Genomic DNA, 11,973 nt, shown 5'->3' with positions numbered 1-11,973 from the left:
TAACCAAGATGTATCAGGATTTGAGGAAGTTATTTTGGTGGCCGGGAATGAAGAGGCAAATTTCTGAATTCGTTTATTCATGCTTAACTTGTCAGAAATCGAAGATTGAGCATCAGAAGCCGTTTGGTTTGTTGCAACCAATGTTTATACCCGAATGGAAATGGGATAGCATTGCAATGGATTTTGTGGGAGGTTTACCGAAGACCAAGAAAGGTAACGAGGTGATTTGGGTAGTGGTAGATCGTCTGACGAAGTGTGCTCACTTCATTGCTATCAGGAAAGGTACTTTGGTGCCTAAGTTGGCCGAGATTTATGTGGAGCAGATTGTGAAGCTACATGGTATTCCAACAAGTATTATTTCGGATAGAGATCCGAGATTTACTTCCAGATTTTGGGAAAGCTTGCAAAAAGCTTTAGGAACGAAGTTGAGGTTAAGTTCAGCTTATCATCCTCAGACAGATGGTCAGTCGGAGAGGACGATACAATCCTTAGAGGATTTGTTGAGGGCTTGTGTTTTGGAGCAAAACGTGAATTGGGATTCTTGTTTGCCGTTGGTAGAGTTTACATACAACAACAGTTACCATTCTAGTATCGGGATGGCACCGTTTGAGGCTTTGTATGGGAGAAGGTGTAGGACACCTCTGTGTTGGTATGAAACTGGAGAAGGTGCAATTCTTGGACCAGAGATTGTACAAGAGACAACAGAGAAGATTCGGATGATTCGTGAGAAGATGAAAGCGTCTCAGAGTCGACAGAAGAGTTATCAAGATAAGAGGAGGAAGGACATTGAATTCCAAGAAGGGGATCATGTATTCCTACGAGTTAAATCGACTACTGGAGTAGGACGTGCGTTGAAGTCAAGGAAGTTGACGTCGAGGTTTATTGGACCGTTTGAGATTTTGAAGCGAGTTGGGAAAGTTGCGTATAGGATTGCATTACCGCCATCATTGGCGAATTTGCACGATGTTTTTCATGTATCACAGTTGCGCAAGTATGTGTCTGATCCGACACACGTGATTGAATCGGACGATGTTCAAGTGAGGGATGACTTGACCATCGAGACTGTGCCTTTGAGAATCGAAGGAAGAGAAGTGAAGAGGTTGAGAAACAAAGAGATTGCATCCGTGAAAGTCGTGTGGGGAGGACCGGCTGGTGAGAATGCAACGTGGGAGCTGGAAAGCAAGATGAGAGATTCTTATCCCGATCTGTTTCTAGGTAATTTCGAGGGCGAAATTCTTTTAAGGGGGGTAGGATTGTAACGACCCATTTTTCGTATTCGTATATTTTATTAAATGTTATTTTATTTATTAATTGGCTTTTATTATTTTAGTGAGCGACGAATAATTATTTAGCCGAACGTAAGTTATTAGACGCGAGAACACTTGTTTTGGGCTTATGGGCGTGAGAGGCAATGGGCCTAAGCCAATTGGGCTTGGTTCATGACAATAGAAGTAGTATAAGTAGCAAGTCAAACACATGAATAGTATCACAATTCATTTTCTTTGAGCTTTGAGTGAGTAAGAGCAAGAGCAAAGCTAAGCTAGGGTTTTGGCTAGGAGAATCACTGTAACGACCCAATTTTCGTATTATTATTTTTATGTGTTAAAATATTTTATTTAACGTGGCATTTTAATTAAGTTAATAACTAGAGTTATTTATCGAGTACTTTAGTTATTAGGCGAGTAGAGCGAGTTAACGCGTTATTGGGCCAAGCCAATTGGGCTTGAGGCCCAATGGGCCTTGTGTGTGTGTGGGAGGCGCCATATGGCCATGGGAGGAAGAGAGAAATTCATTTTTCTCTTTTGTTCTTGTGCTCTTGAGAGAGGAAGAGGAGAGCTTGGGAGCTAGGGCAAAGGGAGAGCTAGGGATTCGAGATCTTCGTCGTGTTTTCTTCGAATCCAGGTAAGAGAGTAGATTTCATATTCGTGGGTGACTCGAGGAAGGGGAGAATGTCGATTTCTCCTCACCCGAACTTCCTCCACCCCATTTTCGTTTTAGTTTGGATGGATTTTCTTAATGGAAATCGATTCTAAGGTTCATAACATGTTTAACATGCTCTTATCATGATGTATGAACGAATCTAATGGTAAAAACGAGTTGTATGAAAGATTAAACTCAAGAACTTAGTGTTCTTGAGTGTTTTGATGAAAAAGTGTTTAATCTTTACTTTTTCGATGTTTATGATGTAGATCTGAGAAATGAACTGTCCTTTAGTGTTTAGATATGCTTGTTATACTTGAATATGAACTTATTTGGGGTTTATAACATGAAAAATGGGATTTTTGGGTGAATTGGTGTGGAAAACGCAGGTTTTGAACTGTCCTGACAGGAGGCGTTCGCTAGGCCTTCGCTTAGCGAATGTGTGGCGAACAGCTCGCCACAGCTTCGCTACAGCTTCGCCACGAGCAGGTGATCCTCTGGTGAGCTTCGCTAAGCCTTCGCTTAGCGAACAGCTTCGCTAAGCCTTCGCTACAGCTTCGCTTAGCGAACAGCACTGTGACAGCAACTTTTTGATAGTTGTTTTAAGTGCAATTAGGCACTTGTAACATGGATTTGAAGTATCCTAGCATGCAATTAAGTGTTTGTAACCATGATTGATTGCTTGTTGATGAATTGTTGTGGAATATGATTGTGTTGATGATGTTTGTTTAAATGTCAAAAGAAGTATATTAAGGTGTTAATCAACTTAATAAAGAAGGATATCGAATTATGTTATTCGATAAAGACGTATATTAAAGACGGAATGTTGGATAGTATTCCACATTTATAAATGACGAGCTTAATGCTAATTAAAATGATTGTGAGTGAATTCATGAAAAACATATACATGCATTCATGAATTGTTGTTGTATATTGGCTTGTCCAATAAAGACGGATATCGAACTATATTTGTTCGATAAAGACGAATATTAGAGGTGAGATACTCTAATAAAGACGATGGTACCACATGCATTAGAGGTGTCTAGAGGACATAGCATTAATGTGAAGCATTAGATTGCATTAGGGATTATGTGTGCATTTTATGATAAATGATGTTTGACACATACTTGGTAATTGTTGATTGTTAATCCGTATGTGAGGAGCAGAGTCCGTCATGACTATAAAATGAACAACGCAGGGTCCGTCATGACCATAATCTGAACAATGTATTTGTGGTGTTAGATTACATTAGGAACTTTATGTATATTCCTATTTGTAACTGAGTTATGTGATATTTGTGGATGTTTTGGTATTGTCCGAGACGACGTGAAACTATATGTTTGGTGTATTTTGTGAATGATTGATTATGTGATAAATGAAGTATATGCATGATATATGAATATGCATGAATGATGGTGATGTATATGTATAATGTATGATTATGCATGTTTTTATGAAGAAGTGTTTAAGTACCATTTACTTACACTTATATTTTGAGTATGTTGTCTAACTCTCTTTTATGTGTTATGTGCTGGACCGTTGGGGGTCCAGATTTACAGGTTTTGTAGTATTCGATGTCGAGTCGTCGGTGAAGCTCTGCTCTGATTGTGACACGGGAAAGGGTTGTATTTAGACTATAGGGTCTTTATGACTTTCGATATTTAATTGTAAAACTATACATTTTGATAAATGATTATTTTGTATAAACATTGTTTTTACTAATTAATTACATTAGTATTATTTTGATAGAGGAGTGTAATACTCGAACCGATATTCAATAAATTAAATGTGATTTTCCGTTGCGTATTTTGAAAAAGATTTTACTAAAGGTAGAAAAATATAAATAATGGGTTTGGGTGTTACAATCACGAGCAAGAGAGGAGAGGAAAGGCTTGGATCATCATCTTTGCTTAAGGTAAGAGATTAGAATTCATGATTCTTGAGTGGCAAGGAGAGGGGAGATTGTCTATGTCTCCATTCCCGAACTCTCCCACTCAATTTCTTTTAGACTTTTGGTTAAGCTTTTGTATGTGAGTGTGATGTTCTTCATCATCACTTTGCATGTGTTAATCACTAGCTTGATTTCATGAAAATATGCATGTGTTTGGATCATGTTGAAAAAGTTTATGAAAGTTGCTTAAAACCCAAGAAATTGGCATGATTTTGATTGTTTGAGGTATTTAGATGTTTGGAAGGGATGATTAATGTTCCTTGATACCATATATGCTTGAAATAGCTGTTTATAAGAATTTATAACATGTTTGAATGAATTTTTGAGTTGATTCAAGGTTAAACCGCCTTATTGAAACTCAAGAACAGATATTTTTCTGGTATAGTTCGCTAAGCGACCAGGAGTTCGCTGTAGCGAACATGTTCGCTGAAGCTCGCCAATGCTCGCCATGAGCAGGTGACTTCCTGGTGAGGTTCGCTATGTCTCGCTAAGGCTTCGCTTAGCGAAGGCCTCTGTGACAGCAATTTTTGTTGATGTTTGTAAGTGTGATTAGGCACTTGTAACATGGTTTAAGGGTATCCTTACATGATTGTTGATACATGTTGATACTGTTAATGCTTATTGTTAATCGTTATATGATTGATAAACGTGTATGCAATAAGCTGTAGCTTAAAATGAGCAATGTGATGTTTTGGCATTAATTTGCAATGTTAAGTGAATGTGTTAGGATTTGTGTTCCCGCATTCATAAAAGAGTAGCTTCGAGCTAGAGAATATCATATGGTTGATATGTGTATACATACATGCATTCATGATTGTATGTGAACATTGGAAACTTGGGTTCCAATAACGAAAATGGATTATGTGTCCATAATGAAGCCGAGGATCGGATTAGATGAATCCATGAGTCCGGAGTTGCTATCCAACAGGATATAAAACTGTGTTGGCTTATCCAAGGGAGATAAGATGGTTCGGTAAGTTCCGACATATCCAGCAAGATATAAAACTGTTCTTGGTCCACCGTTGGTGAGACACCTTGGTACCACATGCATTTAGTTATGTCTAGGGATGACATGACAGTGAATTAATTGGCATTAGATACCTTAGGGTAAATGCGCATATATTTGATAAATGGTATGTGACATTTATTTGGTTGAATTGTGTTGAACTTTATTAATTGATAATTGTTTAGTGCGATGTTTTGACGTGAGTTAGAATATGTATGATGTAGTTCGAAAGTGTAAGACCTTTCTTATACTCGTATGATATGCGGTTATGTTTTCTAACTCTCTGCTTTGTGTTATTTGCTGGACCTTTGGGGGTTCAGATATTCAGGCTGAGGATTATGCCGACGATTAGACTGCTGTTTTAGCGTGGTGTTGAAGTACCTTTTGGTGAGGAGACTTAGCATAGATTACTCCTCTTAGTACTAGCTTTTGGTTAGAGTTTGTAAATAGTAAATTCTCTGGTAATGTAACATCGAGTCGGGGATTACGCTTGGATTTCATCGTATATCGGTGTTACCTTTTTGATATGCTAGTTCTTGTATAAGTGACATCCTTATGGATGAATATGGCTTATGTATATATATATGTATATATATGCATGCTTGGTGTGATTGAATCCGCTGTTGCTTTTCATGTTAAATTTCATGACGCTCTGTGTGTATGCTTGTGTTATAATTACCGCGTGGCACTCTGCCTTTACACTTGTTGAAAAGTTTTTAAAATTACGTTTTTAAGGGTAGTATGGGTTAGGGTGTTACAGAAAACCTTGGTCGAAAGATGTATGTCTTTTTAGTTGTTGATGATTCCTCCAGATTTACTTGGGTAAATTTTATTAATATCGAATCAAATGTTGTTACTCATGTTAAAGGTTTTGTCAGTTCAAATGTTGTGGGTAGTGTTGGAACATTTGTCAGATGTACATCTGAAACTTTCAATCTAGTATGAATGTTGTTGTTGTTGATGACACTGTTGTTGAAATTGTGCATGTGTCATCTTCCAAGGTTGTTGGTTCTGACACTTAGTCATCCCTCACTAAAGTTGTGGTTGAGTCCCCCAAAGGAACCTCACATAAGTCTAATGTCATATCGGATGTGGAAACATCCTGGACCAACCCGTTAGTGTTGTTGAAACCTGTTCTGCAATCCCCCAAACTGATGCTGATATGGTTCTGAGAGTCCTCAATCTAATGAGGATCAACTAATGGTGGTTTGGAGTATTGAGATTTTGAATGTGGTAGAAGAAACTGATCTTGATGATCTTCCACTTGACCAAAGTTGTTGCTCAAAGTGTGACTAAAAGAGAACTATCATGGTACGATTGTTTGTGTAGATGTGCATTCTGCTGAGAAGTATTATATGTGTTCAGATGTGTTATGATCATATGCGATATTGCTCAGATATGTGATGATCAAAGGTGATTACTACTATTGTAAGTGACTGTTTCAGACCTGTTTCTGAAACCTCTAGTTTGATGTTCTTATGTGATGACAATATATCTATTGTTGAAGATGCTTTTGGTATATGTCTCTTGAGATTGAAACTGAATAATACTCATCTGTGTTGAATAACTTGTCTGTTCTGGTACGAGATGTTGTAACATCTGTCTCAACATCGTGTTATCTCAAGTATTCCAACATTGTGTACAACATCTGTTACCAAAATGCCAGAATGTGGTTGACTATGAGCCAAATATTGAGGATGATGTTATGGGCATCATGTCACTTGACAGGAAGAAAGTTTACATCCCTTCTGTCCTCTTAGAGAATGTTTCATTCACTTTGAAGAAAATGTCTAGAAATAGAAGTTTGTGTTTTAAAGGAGATAATGCTATGAGAAGCTGGATTTTTGGTGAGTATATTTTTAACTATGAAGCAAGCTACAACGTTTATGGTGAACCTACCAATAAGCTTTATGGGTGTAATCTCTAAGAGTATTATGAGACAACTCTTTGAGATTGAAAGATCAGAAGCACTCCAAAGCCAAAAAGAGAGTGTCTTAGACTTATGACTATAGATTTCTTTTGTCGGACCACATGTTTCTAACATTGTTTTCTCTGCCGGTTGATACATGTTTTTTCCAAGAACAATGTTTTCTCACGCTCTTGTCATGTTGTGGAAATAAGGGGAAAATGTCTATTTTATGAGTGTTGACTATGGAGTTTGTTGTGTTGGATATGATATGGTTCCTCCACTACTGATTTATATATGATAAAGTATGTATCCCATGGTGTTATCTTCAGTAGTAGTAGCTATGTGCACTATGTGGTTGATGTGATGAAGATAGTATAAGTTTATACCTTATGACTTATGATCTTCATGCTATACTGTTAGAGTTTGGTTATGGTATTGTGGATGAAAGTTTGCATGTTCTCTTTCCACTACTTCTGTTTTATGTATCTTTTGTGGGCTAGGCCCTGGATTTCTAGCATTTGTATGTGCCTATGGTCTGTAATATGTGCACTCTGGATATTTCTGTTTTTGCTACTCTGTGTTCTGATATGTATGATGTTTGTCAAAATTATGACTAAAAAGGAGGAGTAGTTGTGTGTGGACAAATGTTCTTACATCTGGTGAAGTTGCTGTTCTTATGCTTCTATGCTCGTATTGAGGGGGAGTATGCGTAGAAAATTCTTTTTCTATCTGATTTTCGTGTGCATGTATTAAGGGGGAGTAATGCTATTCAGGAGGAGTAGTAGTAGTGTGTAGTTAGCCTGATAATGTGTTCTGATAGTTATGTTCTGATGGTGTGCTTGATGGTTGTGGGAGTGTTATGTTCCTAATGTGTGATGTCATGCTTGATGTCTAGACATCCTGATCTGATTTTTCTCAGTATGAGGGAGTTTATTTCTCCCTATGTGGTTCTTTTGTGAGAGTTTAGTTCTCTCTGTTATATAACTTGCACTTCTGATACTACTATGGTACCTTTGTGCCTCTGTTCTTTTGTTTAATGCACATTGACTTTATTTGTCAGAATTTGTGGCTAAAAAGGGGGAGTAGTGATCTGTGATATGTAAGATCTATGATCTGTGATATGTAAGATCTATCTGCGTGATGTGTGGACAGATGTGCTGACATCTGGTGTGTATGTTGTTGCGGTTCTACCTGCGATATGTTAATCTTCTAGGCCTATGTCTGAGCGGAGTAAATGTTACCTTCAGCTCTGTGTGATGTGCATGCAAGAATTCCAAAAAGCATTTAAACTCGTAGCATAGGGCATGATCATAATCATAGTCATAGAAATATGGATGATTCATCGTGCTTAGTCATAATCATAGAAATATGGATGACTTTTATGCTTAAAATCACAATCATAGAAATATGGGTGATTTGGGTCACAGTCACAGCAATATGGGTGACTTAGCTAGTTACAGTCATAGAAATATGGGTAACTTGTACATGCTTATTTATGAATGCACACATGTGTGTCTACAACAATCATTAAGCGTTGATCACTCTGATTGAATGCTTCTGCTATTACAAGGATGTTGTAGTTCCTATGGTTGACTACATTGTATGCTTGTGCTCTATCATGCACAAATTCAGGGGGAGTGGTAGTATGAATAAGTGACAAGTGTGAAGCCAGATGTTGAGACATCTTGGCTTTATTCTCTGGTGGCTGAGAATTTATTTTTCCTAGTTCTATGTTTGTGGGAATTTATTTTTCCCTGGTGATCTTTTGTTGAATGGATGTACTCTGATTGTAGGAGTTTATTTCTCCTATCTTTGAATCCATTGTGAGAGTTTATTTCTCTCTATCTGCTCTGTGAGGCTATATGTGTTCATTCCTGCTGTTGCATGCCTCTGTTACTACTTACAAGTTATTCGTAGCTAAAGAGCTCTCTTGGAAGTAGTCTTACTTTGTGTTACTTTCTTTCCTAGTTGTGTGATCATGTTGACTCGAAGGAAAGGTGATATTGTATCTCTCTATATACTGGTCTAATATTGTTTTAGCCAAAATTTGCCAAAGGGGGAGATTGTTGGGTTTTTGTATGTTGGCTACATTTTGCAAAAACATCTTTTAGCCAAGTGTTGAGACATATGTGTATACGACATGTGTTGAGACAGATGTGCATACACATTGGAACAACACCTGTCTGTCTGAACTGCGCGCCAGCTAGCGTTTTTATTTTCTACTCAATCTTTCGAAGATTTGATTGAAGAATTGTTTCGTGGTTTCTTACAGAGCAAGGCGCACGTGATTAATGTGTTTCTGAAGGCAGCCGAACCCTAGTTCTATTTTCTAAAGGAATAAAATAACTTTTAGAAAATATAATATTTGTTTCAAAAATATATCTCGTGAAGATTGCTGCAGAAAATATAAAAGATTTATTTATTTCAAATAAATCTTTGTAGTTCAAGAAGATTAGAAGATTTAATTTTAAAATATATTTACAACAAATATATTTATGGGAGGAATATTTGATGCAAAGAAAGATTTGGTAAAAATATATATTTTACATCTAGAAGATTTCTTGGAGCTGAAGCATTGTGAAAAGCCCACGAGGCTGTGCTATATAAAGGGTGTTGCTAACCCTATTTTATTAACCGAAACTTGAAGCATAAATAGAATATCAAAGATGTAGTCTTTTAAGGGTTTCGTGTCTTTAAGCCACTCTTTAGGAGAGTTGGTGTAAAGTGAACCACTCGAGTTGTGATATGGTCACTATGTCCTCACTCAGAAACCTGTAAGTAATGAGTTGAGAATTGTACTTAGAGGAAGCTTTTAAGCAACTCCAAATTGTGAACTTAGTCGTTGGCTAGGTGTTAATGTCATTAAAGTGTGTCTTCATCTTTGTCAAGGAGAGTGTCTCCATTCTGTTGTTATTGAAATCCTTACTGGTTGTAAGGTTGAGAGGAGTGAGACGGGGTCTCATCATATCTAGGAGTTCCTAGGTAGAAGTGCCATTGGGTAGGGATTAAGTGAGGAGTTGTAAACGGGGGAGTTTAGCTCTGAATTAATACTGCTGATAGTGAATTTCCTCCTGAATTGGTATCCCCCAGATTAGGCTGTTAGGCTGACCTGGGTTAACAATTATGTGTGTCGTTTATGCTTTTCAGTATATGTTTTTAATGCTCTATTTTATTGTTCTTACTGCTAAGACAAGTGTTACGACAAGTGTCTGCACATCGTGGACAACACTTGTCTACTGTGTACCAGAATTTCAGGTTTGATCAAAGGTAGTCCTAGTGCCAATAACATAGATGAATTTGGCCATCCCAATTGTGACCTCAGAGGTATGACTGGTAGGAGCCCAGTTGGTAACACCAATTTTGTTCAGCAATGCATACTCAGCAGTAAGTTTGGCAGATTGAATGTTGCCAGGCCATTTTCTGACTGTATTATTTGTGAGAGTCTTGTAGATTTCATCATTAGATACCTTCATCTCAGGTACATCTTCTCTACTTCTACCAAGAAATTCATTCACAACAACAGGGGAGAACTTAGTACATCTGCTTCTGTCAAACACCTTCTTATACTTCTGGATTTTCTGGATCATTACAGTCTTCACCAATATTGATCAATAATTCCTTGACAAGCTTCTTATAGCAGTCACCAAGATCCTTTACAGTCTTCATTAACCCAACATCATTAATCATCTCGAGTTCCTTACATTGTAGAAGCTCTTCTCTCAGATTTCTTTCAAGTGATAGTCTTCTATAGTACACATATCTCCACTTGGTTGAGCCATCTTCAAAGTGAGAGGATATGTTGTCAAGGGGTGCAAAGGGAACATTCAAAGGTACTTTCTTTCCTTTGATAGTCTTTCTAGATGAGCCACCAGTTGTGACTTTCACAGTTTCTTCTCCTTATTCAGAATCACTAGAGAGTGGTTCTTTCCTTTTCAAGCTCTTTTTCCCTTTAACAAATGTTACATTGACTTTGCTAGAGCTTCTAGGAGGTCCATAATTCACAGGTTTCTTAGCAGTTGCAGGCTTCTTTCCTTTACTTGGTGTATTGGCTTGCTGACTAGTAGTAACCACAACTTTACTAGAGCTGCTTCTAAGTCTTCTAGACCTGTTAGTGGCAGGAACTTCTTCCACAGACTTTTCTTTTGATCCATCATGGGTTGTAAATTCACTCCATTGTTTCTTAGGCCCATATTGAATATGCTTTGAAACTTTGCTTCCCTTCTTTGTTGTCTTGGCTTACTTCATTAGTAGTGCACACAGCCTTCCCTGAATTACTCCTCAGTCTTTTATCAATAGAAGGATGAGTCTTCTTGGCAGGACTTTCTCCAGAGTTGAGATCGTTCACAATAATTATATTTCCATCTGCATTATTGTTTTTCTCAACAGGTCCTCCTTCTTTAGTGTGTTCAGACACAATATTAAAAACTCTTCATCAAATTGAGAGATCACATCAGTGTTACCATCAGAAATATTACAAGTTGTAGTTGTTTCTGGAGCTTGCTTCTCATCAGCTACGACCACATTATATGAAGACTCGGGTATAACAGTGCTTTCCAAATTTTCTTTTCCACATATGTTGTAGTATTAGGTGCAACATCAGATTCAGGACTAGTTTCCTTGTGAGATTTCAACACAGAGCTACTTCTTCTTTCACTTTAACACAAACATACATATTTGAAAGAAAGTAAAAACTTCGCCAACACTACTTCAACAGACATCTTCAACGCACATAGGTAAAGAAATAAACTTCACCAAAAACACCAGAGACATGTAGCAGTGGAATCGAGTTTACCCAGCGTTCACCGACCACATCAACAGAGAGAAATAAACTCTCATAAAGCAACCACACAGAGAGAGATAAACTACCACATGCTGAGAAAAATAAATTCTCACACAGATCAGATCATGATGTCTAGATTCATAGCATAACACCTCCACAAACACCAAGCACATAAACTAGCAAACTATTAATCATAGCATACGTTGCAAGATCATCAACAGGCTAGCTATATTCTGCTACTCCCTCTGAGTACATCAACTCATGCATATCATAATGAGCACAAGTATACAAGCAGCACCTTCTTCTTCTTCCTCATATCCTTCTTCATTGTCCATAGTGCCAGAAAGTATCTTCACTGGAGCTCACCCAGATACAGAACAGGATGCCTGCTCTGATACCAATTGAAA

Source organism: Trifolium pratense, linkage group LG3 (assembly GCF_020283565.1).
Source record: "Trifolium pratense cultivar HEN17-A07 linkage group LG3, ARS_RC_1.1, whole genome shotgun sequence".
NCBI classification, from domain to species: domain Eukaryota; kingdom Viridiplantae; phylum Streptophyta; class Magnoliopsida; order Fabales; family Fabaceae; genus Trifolium; species Trifolium pratense.
Note: the sequence above shows the minus strand (reverse complement) of the source record.